The following is a 13,617-nucleotide window of genomic DNA, read 5'->3' on the forward strand; positions in this document are numbered from 1 at the left end:
CATCGATGTCAGCTCAGTCTGACAGTCAAAGTGGTGTGCAGATGTTTCTCTGCAAAGAGGTAGTGTCCACCTCATGGTAATAAATACTGCAACACTGATGGTTCATCTTGGGTTAGTCCACAATATGGCAGTAAGATCTACTCTGGAGCAGATCAAAGAGAAGGGATGTAACCCTTAGCAATCTCTCTGCCTGGTATAATGTAACTGTCGGGCATACTGACCCAACCATCTTGCAGGGCAGGCAGAGATGGCAGAACCAGGTTCATGTCTCCTGTCTAGACTTTTCCATGCTTTGCAGTAAAGTGAGAAGCAGCTCTGTGAAACCAGATGAAAACACACACTCGTGCTCTGAAAGGAAGTACAACTCAGTGCAAAACTAAAGTTTGGTATAGCTGACTCGTGCTACACCAGTAAAAGGTTGACAGTGTGTAAGAAATAATGGGCATCAGCCCTTGCATCTCATCAGCCTCCCAGACAAGCAGTCAGGCCTTGTTTCTGTCACATTCACGTGTATCTTCCCTGTGCAACCTGATAGGAACCTGCTTCCATAACCCAGCTGCTCAGCACTCTGAACCCAATGCTGAAATGGTAATTATATATATGAATACTTTGCCTTTCCTCTGCCCCATTTGTGTCACTATGTGCACTGGTTAGTAAAAGGTTCCTCACTCCTTGTTTACCCAGAGCTGTCACAAGAGTTGCTTAACCCACTAATACATACCGTGAAACACACCTGTGTTATAGATCCAGAGAAAAACCACCAAAATCTTCTACTGCTTTCTCACCAAGGCTATATTCAGCTTTTTCCCTGCACCCATGGTTAGGCAGTGAGGTAGGCAAGGAACGGTCTCTATCTCATGCCATGCTCTATGGTTTGGTCAGCAAAAAAAACGTAATCTGGAGCTGACACTGCTATTTAAATGGGATTCTCTCCCTCGTGAGAGAATGGTGTCAACTGAGCATGACAGCAGCCAGACAAGTAGCTTATTGAAAAAATTCAGCATCCCAAACCCGCAAAAGCAGTTCCCATCACCACTGCCATTTTTGATAGCAAAACCCTTGGGGACAGCTGTATTAATAATTAATAGACAACAGCCATCTGTAGCTCCTGCAGTGACCTGTAGTGAGAGGTCAAGTAGTATCACTAGTCATTCCTGTCTTGCTATAGCCATCAAAGTGAAGGTCACTTCCTTCAAAAGGGCAAAATGATGGTCAGCAACCTATACACACATTCTGATGAAATACCAGCTTACTATCAGCACCAAAACCAGACATTGTCCCTGCCCATGTCCATGAAATTAACCCCATGACCACTCTTCATCTGAGTAAAATTCATTCTCTTACCCTGGTTTCCTCTGCCCTCCTGACACATTTTTCTTTTCAAAATTTCTTAGGTCTCTTCATGAGGTCAAAATGAGTGGCCAAATTCATCCATAGCTACTTAAACCAGAAGTCACAGCTGGCCAGATTAAGTCCTATCCAACAAACAAAATTAACCTTGATCTAGGCTCAGCCATGCTTACCCAAGGCCTAAGATATCTCTCTCAAGGTCCTTGTGGTGTAAACATCTGTATTGGAGACAGCTGTCCAGGTGCCTGCTCTAGCCAACGGAGACCAAACCAACAAAGCCAATAGTGGTTGGGAGAAATGATTCACACTGAACAGAAACATCCACTTTTGGCTAAAATGGATGCAGGATTACACTGGTTGACTGACTCTCCTCTGGCTACAAAGGGGGACTGAGGTGAGCTACTGAGTTGTAGATGCCTGTATTCTCAAAACATGTGTTCACTTCAGATGAATCCCACTCCAGAGTACCCGTTAATTTGCTTAGCTGTTCCACTGAAATGACTAACAATAATCAGAGTCGAGCTCATAGTGCATAGATCACAGAGTTATTTAAAAACTAGCATGTTTACTCCCTCCAAAGCTAATCAAAACCGTAATAAAAATAAGTCCCACCTGTTTGCGCTTGTGCAGGAGGCCTCTGGTGACATATAAACGGCATGCATTTTTACTGACCTCATCTTGGTTACGTCATCAAGACTTCCAATGTCAGCCACATTTCACCAGCCTGACACACGCAATTGCATAAGACGCATCTGTAAATACAAGTCATTTACACTGCATTAAATATATGCTTCAGCTGAAGCCCATTTGACATTCATACAGCAGATTTATGTCCTCTCGCTTGTTCCTGTGGAGCTAATAATATAATGATATAATACACCTGCAGTGTTGGGGTGGCTGTAGTTATGTGAGGCAGAGGTTTTCCTCAGCCCCTCAGGGTGGTTAAGGTGAGGTCAGCTTCACAAGGGGGGAAAAAAGGAGTATTATGTATGTGTGGCTATCACTAGAGACTGTGACATCTGTAGAGCATTTGGAGTTGTCAGTGGTGAAAACATGTTAAAAATGGTGGAGTAAAAAAGCAGTAAGAGACCCACTAAGTTTCCAGAGATGATCTTCACATGTCATAGGGCATTTGAGGTTGTTTTGTTCATGGAGAATTCAGTGTGCTCTGCTTTTCAGGAAATATCCTTTTTTTTTTTTTTTTTTTAACCCCATACCGATGTAGAAAACTATTCCTGTGACACTTGGCCGCAATTCCAGCCCACAACTGAGAGGTAACTCCATATTGCAACTTTCTATTCAAATTTTATCCTCAATCTCAAATTATTCATCATTCAGAATAAGAGGATGGGGCGTGATATTTCATCTCAGGTGATTACACATTAGAAACAGAGAGAAAAAATATGTCTTATTATATCGTCTAAGAACGAAAAAAATCAATAACCAGCTGTACAACACTACAAATGCCAAGCCGGTAGAGGTGTCTTGGTCAAAAAAATTGAGGGCGTGAAAGGAATCATAGGAAGCTTGAAAGTCCCCTTAGCAATTTTTTCATTGTAAGTGTAGAAAATTATCTGAAGCAATGACAGAGCATATTTCACAAATGCTTTTAATGATCCACACAAAAATTGTTTACTGCATATCTGCTTGGTTCCATTTACATTCTTTCTAGCAACATAAACTAGCCAGCTACTGAAGACGGTTGCATAAGAAAAGAATATAGTGGCCAACATATAATATAGCTTAGATGATCCTGTCCTTTTACAGATGCACTTAAAGTTGCTTATATCAACTGCAAAAGATTAGAAGACATATTTAGAACTTAACATATTCTAAGAATATTTGAAAACATAAAAAAAAAATCAGACAGCAACTTCAAGGGTGAGGTTGTACACAAATACTAACCGTTAATGGACCTGTGGCATTCAATTTTAAGCGTCACTTTTGCCAAAAAAAACGTAGTTCCAAGACAACTGAAATACTGCAGGAAATCACATCAAATTTTGACGTTTAGTTTTCAGAAGAGGAAGAAGCTTTCAATGTAAACAAGATCCACGATACTTGAAAACCATGTTTGTTTGCTTTTTTAATATCATAATTGATAATACACATTTTTAATAAGCCAAAACCTAAAGAAATCCATTTGGATTTTTTTCAACCCATTTCATTCCACTTGGAATTTGTTTACATGTTACCTATGCTGACAACGTTGATTTTATTTTGTTTTCCAAGTCAGAAGGTAACCAGACCTCATAACCTGGAAATCATCTCAGAGAGATCTCTGCCGTTTTCTCATCTCAGATCCCAATGCTAGAATTTCAGAATCTGTTCCACTTTGCAGGATGTAATGGCACATACTTTCATCCTAAGAGTTGTGCAAGACAATTGCCACTACCTTGCCCGTGTTAAACTTTCAAAATCATCTACAAAGTGAAAATCATCAGTCATCACTGACATGTCTATACAATAAAGGAAGCCTCAGCGCTGGATGCTTTCAGATTGTACATTATTTAGTCCATACAGATGATAGAATAAGAATAGGTACATGGCAAGAGTAAAATTTACATACTTAAGATTTATTCTGAGAATCATCATTGCCAAATCACACTCTATGTTGCTGCTCCATTGCTTACAGAAATTATGGGGAAAAAAATGCACTCTTGATAGCACATGCTGCCAAGAAAAGTGATCATTTCACTTTCTGACACACAATGGCTGCACAAAATACCTCAGATTGTATTTAATGAATGAATGACATCATAAACTTGTATCAGACACTGCCAAGAGCACAGCAGTATTTTTTTCTATGATCCCTCGGTAGCGTTGGCTAAATAGAACACATTTGTATTGGAGTCACATCGTGTTTTGTGTGGTACTCAAGACATCTTCTAGAGCAAGGCAGTGAAAAGCTACTCATGCACATTGCATCTGGCTCACTATTTCACAAAGTATTTTAGCTTTAATGTACAGACTAATGTTCCTGCAGTTTCTGAAATAGAAATCTCCTAATCCTGGCATCTGAGACATTGCTGCACTCAGATGATAAAAGCCTGGGTTCATTTTCATTTTTCTCTGTTTACAAGTGTCAATTCCTTTGTGCATTTCTCAAGAGGTTGGTTGTAGAGCATGGCAGGAATTAGTTTTCCCCTCTTGCAGAAATGTTAGTGATTTCAATTCCTTCTCTTTGTCTCTCCCTATAGCTTTACTTCAGATGAGCTGGAGACCTTTTAAGAGTACTATACAAAAATCCAGAGGAACCATCTTCACACAATACCATGAGCAGAAACAAGAATTTTAATACTGGTTTTGCTCATTATATGCAAAAGACTTATGGATGAGTTTTGGGCAATCTTCTCTGTTGAAGATGTAAGAATTAATTAATTTAATAATACAATTGCAATAATTCGATTGGTTTTCTGATTTTGCACTGACTCATTCCCTTCGTCTCACAGATCTGTGGAGGCAGAATCCTCCAGCACAGGGATGATAACAAACAGCTGGCACAGGAGAAAAAAAGGAAATAACATGTTTCAGTAGTTCCAGGGGCACTAGCACAACCATGAACAAGGAAAACCCAGGCTCAAATCCTCTATTTAATATATTGCTTCTTTACACAAAGGGATGCAATTGTAAGTGGAAAGGCAGAAAGACACAATTCAGAGTACCTATGACTTGGAATTTCAAACTAAATCACCTACACCCCTGAAGAATATCTGCTGAGCAAACGATTTTTATGGGGAAGATCATCCTTCAGCCTGTATCTCCCACTTGTCTTTCTTAAGCACCTGAAATATTGGCCTGAACCTGAGAAATTTTCTCTGACAAACATTATTTTTTATATATAATTACCCTAAATAAATGGATATTAAGAACTTGACATTACCAATTAAAACACTAATTTGACAGTTAATTTCCAGCAAAATCTAGTTAGCTACACATCATAGAAATATTTAGGTTAGAAAAGGCCTTTGAGATCACCAAGTCCAACCATTAACTAGTACTTCCAGGTCCACCACTGGACCACATTGCTAAGTGTCGCAGCACTCTCCAAACTAGCCAGCTGCAACAAGGTCTTTTACCATCTCATACCAACATCTCTTCATGCCAGTCCCTCTGCTGTCTTCTCCTAGTCTCTGCTCACCCAGGGCATGCTCTCTCTTCCCTCTTCTTCTTCCTCCTCTCTCTCCCTCAGCTGCTCCCTCTTCACTGGCTGCCCAACCCCTTAACAGAACCAGCCACACCTGCACCTTATCTACATCAGCCAACCCACCACCCCTGAAGCCAGCCCACAGCTGTATGTTATCAATGCTAATTAACCCACCTTCATTCCTCTACAGCTAAGACCACACCTACATATTTTTTAAACACCTCCAGGGATGGTGATTCCACCACCTCCCTGCAACAGGCTGCCCATGTTCCAGTTCCAATGCTTCAGAACCCTTTCAGTGAAGTTTTTCCTAATATCCAGTCTAAACGTTCCCCCTGGTGCAACTTGAGGCTGTTTCCTCTTGTCCTGCCACTTATTATCTGGGAGAAGAGACCGACCCCCACCTGGCTACAACCTCCTGTCAGGAAGTTGTAAAGAGCAATAAGAACCCCCCCGAGTGTCCTCCTTTCCAGGCTGAACACCTCCAGTTCCCTCAGCTGCTCCCCATCAGACTTGTGCTCCAGACCCTTCCCCAGCTCCGTTGCCCGTCTCTGGACACATTCCAGCATCTCTACACCCGCATTGAAGTGAGGGGCCCAAAACTGAACCCAGCATTCAGGGTGCAGCCTCAGCAGTGCCGAGTACAGGGGGACGGTCACTGGCCTGGTCCTGCTGGCCACACTGTTTCTGATACAAGCCAGGATGCTGTTGGCCTTCTGGGCCATCTGGGCACACTGCTGGCTTATGCCCAGCCAGCTGTCAACCAACACCCCCAGGGCTTTTCCCACCAGGCAGCTTCCCAGCCTGTAGCATTGTGTGGGGTTGGTGTGACCCAAGTGCAGGACCCGGCACTGAGCCTTGTTGAACCTCATACAAATGGCCTTGGCCCATCAGTCCAGCCTGTCGATCCCTCTGTGCAGAACCTTTCTGCCCTCAAGCCAACCAACGCTGCCCCCCACAACTAGATGTCATCTGCAGACTCACAGAGGGTGCACTCAATCCCCTCGTCCACATTGTTGATGAAGATATTAAACAGAACTAGCCTCGGTACTGAGCCCTGGGGAACACCACATGTGACCAGCCACCAGCTGGATTTATCTCCATTCACCACCACTATTTGGGCTTGGCTGTCCAGCCAGTTTTCCACCCAGCATAGAGTAAACCCATCCAAGCCATGAGCAGCCAGTTTCTCCAGGAGAATTCTGTGGGAGATGGGGTCAAAGGCTTTACTAAGATCCAGGTAGACAACATCCACAAACTTTCCCTTATCTACTAGGTGGGTCACATTGCTGTAGAAGGAGGTCAGGTTCATCAGGCAGGAGCTGCCTTTCATAAACCCATGCTGGATGAGCCTGATCTCCAGGTTGTACCTCATGTGCCGTGTGATGGCACCCAAGATGATCTGATCCATAACCTTCCCTGGCACTGAGGTCAGGCTGACATGTCTGTCATTTCACATATCCTCCTTCCTGTCCTTCTTGTACATGGGTGTCACACTGGCTAACCTCTAGTCTTCTGGGACCTCCCCCGTTAGCCAGGGCTGCTGATAAATGATGGAGAGCAGCTGAGTGAGCTCCTCTTCCGGCTCCCTCAGTGCCCTCGGGTGGGTCTCGTCCAGCCCACAGACTTGTGCGTGTCTAAGTGGAGCAGCAGGTCACTGACCGTTTCCTCCTGGACTGTTGGGCCTTCATTCTGCTCTTTGTCCCTGTCTTCCAGCTGAGTACCCAGAGCATAAGTGGTCTTACTACTAAAGACTGAGGCAAAGAAAGCATGAAGTACCTCAGCCTTTCCTCATCCTCCGTGGCCATGTTCACTGCCACATCCAATAGAGGATGCAGATTGTCCTTGGCCCTCCTTTTGTTTCTGACGTATTTAAAAAATCATTTTTTATTATCTTTTACAGCAGTGGCCAGCCTGAGTTCTAGCTGGGCTTTCACCTCTTGAGTCTTCGCCCTGCATAGCCTCGTGGCATCCTTGTAGTCCTCCAGAGCTGCCTGCCCCTTCTTCCCAAGGTGGTAAACTCTCCTCTTCCCCCAAGTTCCAGCCAAAGCTTTCTCTTCGGCCAGATCGGTCTTCTCCTCCACTGCCTTGTCTTTCAGCACATGGGGATGACCTGCTCCTGCGCCTTTAAGATTTCCTTCTTGAAGAATATCCAGCCCTCCTGGACCCCTCAGCATTTCAGAACTATCTCCGGAGGGACTTTGTCAACCAGGCTTTTAAACAGGCCAAAGTCAGCCCTCCAAAAGTCCAAGGCAGCCATTCTGCTGGCCCCCTTCCTTACTTCTCTGATAACTGGAAACTCTAACATCTCATGATCATTACGCCCAGTATGTCCTCCAACCACCATATCACTCGTCCTTCTCTCTTTGTAAACAGCAGGCCCAGTGGGGCATGTCCCCTGGTTGGCTCACTCACCAGCTGTTTGGGAAGTTGTCTTCCACACACTCCAGAAACCTCCTACACTGCTGCCTCTCTGCTGTGTTGTATTTCCATCAGGCTCCTGGTAGGTTCAAGTCCCCCATGAGAACAAGGGTAGTGATCTTGAGACTTCCCCCAGCTGCTAGTAGAATGATTCCTCTCCCTCTTCATCCTGGTTGGGTGGTCTTTAACAGACTCCCACCATGATATCCACCTTGTTGGCCCTGATTCTTACCCATAAACACTTGACCCTGTTGTCACCATCATTCAGCTCTAGGCAGTCGAAACACTCCCTGACATACAGAGCTACTGCACCGTCTCTCCTTCCTTGCCTAACCCTCCTGAAGAGTTTGTTGCCATCTATTGCAGCACTCCAGTTGTATGAGTTGCCCCAACATGTTTCTGTGATGGCGATAATGGCATAGTCTTCCTGCTGCACCATGACTGCCAGCTCCTCCAGTTTCTTGCCCATGTTTTCTGCCACATCTAGCTGGATTCAGCAACTGCCGTTCATGACAATGTGCCAACAGCACTCACTCAAACAAGCAAATGAGTACAAGACTAACTGACCATTTTCTCCGGCCAACATCGTAAGCCCACTTTCTCACTGTCCTGGTACACAGTCATGATACATGTGGCCAGACTTAACTACTCTGCTACTTTTTATGTCTGCTTGCAGTTGTGTATATTTTAGTGCAAGGGAAGAGGCTCGCACAGGAGGAATTCAAAAGAATGACACTGTAGATATTTCCTAACTCTTCTCCACTTCCAGACAGTGCTTACATGAATGCAGAGCAGATGACCAAGTGCCCCACATTTATTGCTCTTTCCAGTTAATTGAAGGGTTGCAACCAGATATCTGTATCTGGAAATTCTTTACATTCCTGTTGGCAGCATGGCAGCCTTTGCCCCTCCCTGAACAGCAGAGAGAATATGATTCTGTGTCTGGTCTCTGGAGTATGTGTAGGCTCCACATGTTCCCCTGAATATCCATGCTGAGGTGCTGGCTGGACTGTACCACAGCTGCTTCCAGACCTGAAAATCCACATTCCACAATCCACATGGTATCTAGAGCCCACATGTAGGGGAAATCCACACACACACGTTGCTGTGCACTTGGGTCTTGCTCTAATTTGGCATCAAGCCCCACAATATATATAATATATTAAAATATGACTATTTCTCCTGTCACTGTCTGTACTTACATTGCTATTAGGATATATTTACCAGTACAACTGCCTTTACTCTTCAACCTGTTTAACAGCAGTCAATTAGGAAGATGACCACAAAGGAGATGGTGAGATATTAGAGCAGAATGGCAGAGCAGAGACCTAGCCATGCTATCTGTCAAAGACAGAAACATGGTACTGTAGGAAGGGAAAGATACTCCTGGTCCCTAGAGAGGGCAGAGGAACAAGGGCTTCTTTAGAGGAATCAGCTAATACTGGAATATTCTTGCATTGTGTTGTATTTTATTAAAAAAAAAAAAAAAAAAAAAAGGAAAAGCAAATGAAATTTTTTCTTCCCCACAAGGTTTTATAACCTACAGAGACAAACAGATGTTATCCCAGTTTACAGACAGGGAATCTTGAGCTATAATTACCATGAAATGACTTAATTCACTATCTTTAGCAAAGGAAGGAGGGAAAACAGAAAACTAAAAGCAATGTATTTCAAGAGGGCAGATTTCAATAAACACTGTAAATTGGTGGGTGAGATCTCCTCGGAAACAAGTTGAAGTGACAAAGGAGTCCAGAAGAGTTGGCAATTCTTTAAAGAAATGACAGTGAGCGTACAATCAGAAGCCATGCCAACATGAAGGAAGGATAGGAAGTGTAATCAGAAAACAATTTGGCTAAACCATGAGCTCTTCAATGACCTGGAGCTAAATAAAATGTACAGGAAGAGAAAACTACATTGAAATACTAAAGACAAGTACGAATGAATAGCAGAAATATGTGGGGAAAAATTGAGAAAGGCAAAGGTACAAAAAGAGAGGAAATTAGCAAAGGAAGCAAAAAGCTTTCTGTAAGCACATTTGCAGAGAAAAGAACTCCAGGGAAAAACAGTGGTTCACTGCTAAATGGAGAGAACAAGTTCCTGCCAGATGAGTCCCAGAAAAGTGAAATGTTTAGTGCCTTTTTTATTTCAGCCTTCACTGGAAAGGTCAATTATGACTAGATGGCTGATACAACCAAAGGGCAACAACTCAGGTTACAACAAGGCAAGATCAGATTAGAGAATACTTAGATAAGGCAGATGTTTCCAGTTCAGTGGGGCATTAGGACATTTATCCCAAGATACTTACAGGCATTAGTAAATCTCTTAGAGAACTCATGCAAGAGGGTAGGGTTAGAAAACTGAAGAAGAGTCAGCAGACCACCTATCTGTATGAAGAAGTAAAGGAGGAGCTAGGGTATTATCAGTCTGACAATTTAACTTTATTTCTGGAAAAATCTGGAACAAATAATCTAACTACTTGTAAGCATCTGGGCGGTAACAAGGAAAGGAGTAGCAGCCAGCATAGACTTGTAAAGATCAAATCACATCAAACCAATCTAATTCAACTCTACAACAGGGTAACAAGCCTTGTGGGTAGCGGAGGAAATGAAAATGTCATACATCTTGACTTTAGTGAGGCTTTTGACGCTGTCTCACATTATATTCTCATAAGTAAGCTAAGAAAACATGGTCAGGATTAAACTACACAGAAAAGGCATGCAAAGCTGGCTGGAAATCTGCATTTTAAGAGGAATTTATCAATGATTTGGCATCAAAATGGTAGGATTGTATCAGGTGGTAATTACAGAGTTCTTTCCTAGGTCTGGTAAAGTTCAATATTTTCATGAATGATGAGAAAAAAGGGATAGAAGTGTGTTTGCTGCATTTACAGATAAAATTAAGCTTAGGAAGGCAGTCTAAACACACTGAAGAATAGAACAGGAATCAGAAAAAATGTGACAAATTAGAGGGGTGGCCTGGAAAAATGAGATCAAATTTGAAAGAACAGGTGGAGAGACAAAAAAAATCCATTTGGGAATTATGTTGAATTGCAAACTGAACACAAGTCAACAATGTTACGCTGTTGTTCAAAAGACAAATACAGCACTGGTGTGTACAAACAAAACCATCACCTGTAAGACATGTGAAACATCCCTCCTGCTCTGCTCAGCCCTGCAATAGCACATCCAGCTTTAGGAAGGACGGACTGCGCAGCAAGAATGCAATGCAGAGAAAAATGTGACCCAGGAGGAAAGAACTGGGATTGTCTTGGACTAGGGGAAGTCTGAGAGGAGACATGAAAACAGTCTTGAAGTACTTGAGAGGCACAAGGAATAAGCTCTTCTTATATGCTGAGGCTGGGATAAAATATATGGATTTTAATTGTAGCAAGAAATCTAACATTAAAAAAATAATTTGACAAACATCTGTCAGAAGTTGCTTAGGCAGAAGCGATCCTAACACCAAATAGATAGATAGCCTAAAAGATTTCAAAATGTTTCTTTTAGCTGTCTTTTCCTTCCATGACACACTGTGGATTTCAGGGACGCAGGTCATGGATGACTAACTAGAGTTCACATGGGGCATCTAAAATCAAGCAGAAAATTGAAGCCTGACCTTAGCAACACCAATTCAAGTATCTTTACCTCAGAATATCTTTCCTCACACTTCCTTTCTCTTAATAAACAGATTACACATGGAGATCCTTTATGCAACAGATGACATGTTAAAACTTTTGCAAAGAGTAAAGGAAATAGCTTTTTTTCTTCATTTTTTTCATTTCTATTTTTGCTTGTCTATGTTATCACAATGGAAGTGAAAAGCAGGTGATGCCAAAGCAGAGATTTCTGCTGGAAAATAAATTACAAATATACAAATACACCATTAGACTTCTGCATAATTGGAAACCAGTTGATTAAAGGTCACCAAGAAAAAGCCTTTTGACACAGCCCTGAAAAAAGTTCATCTTCCTCATATAGCATGTGTCAGTACAGAACAGAGAAATGGCACATCCAGTTTATTACGCCACATTTAAAATTTAGGATGGATTATTAGTGACAATATTTCTTATATAGAAATAGAAGATGCCATTTTTTTATTAGAAATGCTGTGAATAGTAATTAATAGCCTCCTTTGCTGTGTTAATAATACACTCCTACCCAGTAAATATTGGCTAAATAATTAAGTGAAGGATTTTTTTTTCTTTCCAATCCCCCATGCAATTTGCTTAATTTGATAGATTTTAATTGGAAAAGTGAAGACTTGGTTAATATTTAAAAAACAAGCAGTTAATCACGTTCTTTTGCATTGCCTGTGTGTATCAGCTCCATCAGCAGAAACATGCTGTTCTAGAGGGACGGCCAAACTAGAACTGAGGCACCAAAGAAACCAAACGGTATCTTTGAAAAATGGACTTTTAAAGAACGTTTAAGTGATTTCCTTTTTTTTAAATGAATTAGGATCTAAATTACTCACAAATCCCAACCCATTCCTTACGTGTATTCTTGATGCATATATTCTCTGAAAGTTGTGGGAACTGAACATCTAACTGTTTAGATGCCTTTGACAGTTCCACTGTGTACTTAAACAACTTGGTAAAGCTCTCCTGATCTAATAACTGGTGATTATGCCTCAAGTGGATAAAGGAAATCAGACACAATGCTATACATGTACCTAATATTTCCATTTACAGGTTTCCTGAACAGTTTAGTACTCTCCTATGCTTTTAATCTAAAATAGTTCAGTTTTAATCTGAAATACTTATCAGTAGCACCCATAAATAATTTCCTACAAACAGTGGTGGCAGGGGAAGATGTTTTCAGTCCTCTGCAGGTCTGTCAAAATGTTTGTAGACGTAATTCACACTTGCAGTAACTGAACCTATGAAAGTGTGGCAATTCAAATAAAATCTCTGTAAGTGAAAGGCTAACTCCTGCCCTCTTGGTTTTTGTTTTTTGTTTGGTTTTTTTTTTTTTACCTTGTGCAGGGTGATTACAGGCTGTAGATTTGCTTTATGTAAAAGACAATAAAACTAGACCTAGTTAGTTATTGTGAACTCCGTGGGTTTTAACAATTACCTGAGATTTGAACACTTCATTCCTATTGAAGGTTAGAGAAACTGGGTGTTTAAAACCCCTTGATGACTTTGAAATTTCCAGCCAGCTCAGTCTGAATTCTGCTGCGGGACTGACTGTGTATGTTCACGCAAATCCTATTAAAGTCAGTGGAAGTTGCAAGCGTATCTCTGGGGCAGAGTAGGACCCCCTGCTATCTAGTCAGTGCAAATTAACAGCTGGGAGTGGAAGGAATGTAAAAAAGCAAAATCTCTTCACAGGGCCACATTGATATGCAGGGGATTTGCTTGTCAGGGTGAGATGTGTGATATGAAGTGAATGTTTACTGCACACTGCAGGGAACTTCCAATAGTAGCCAAAAGGAGATATCTATAGTAGATCTGGATCGGAAGCCATCTAAAAGCCAAGGCAGAATGAAAGGCCTTTTGATGCAGAATGCCTTTGTGATGCTACTTATTCCTTGTTACAGGAAAAAAAAAAAAAATGCCAGCATCTGCAAATTGAGGAAGAGGAAACTGGGAAACCTGACATTTTACCACTCCTTGTAACTTGACTGTTTTGCAGCATTTTGAAGTGTGCCGTGGGTGGATGTACAAATTTCAATAAATTCCAGCAATGTTCCCACAG

General features: G+C 41.9%; 1 long non-coding RNA gene across 2 annotated transcripts in view; it reads right to left on the reverse strand.

Annotated features, from left to right (window-relative positions):
- LOC114015945 (uncharacterized) overlaps positions 1-5,882 on the reverse strand; it is a 61,785-nt gene extending 55,903 nt beyond the window's left edge. The window contains exons 1-3 of one of the 2 annotated variants that reach the window (XR_008731340.1): positions 5,440-5,882; positions 3,256-3,331; positions 1,963-2,102 (exon numbers count right to left, since the gene is read on the reverse strand). This is a non-coding gene — a long non-coding RNA (uncharacterized LOC114015945). The remainder of the gene's footprint in view (positions 1-1,962; positions 2,103-3,255; positions 3,332-5,439) is intronic. The other variant, XR_008731341.1, reaches the window with a different exon arrangement.
- Positions 5,883-13,617: the final 7,735 nt, after the last annotated feature.

Source organism: Falco cherrug, chromosome 3, assembly GCF_023634085.1.
Source record: "Falco cherrug isolate bFalChe1 chromosome 3, bFalChe1.pri, whole genome shotgun sequence".
Taxonomy (NCBI): domain Eukaryota; kingdom Metazoa; phylum Chordata; class Aves; order Falconiformes; family Falconidae; genus Falco; species Falco cherrug.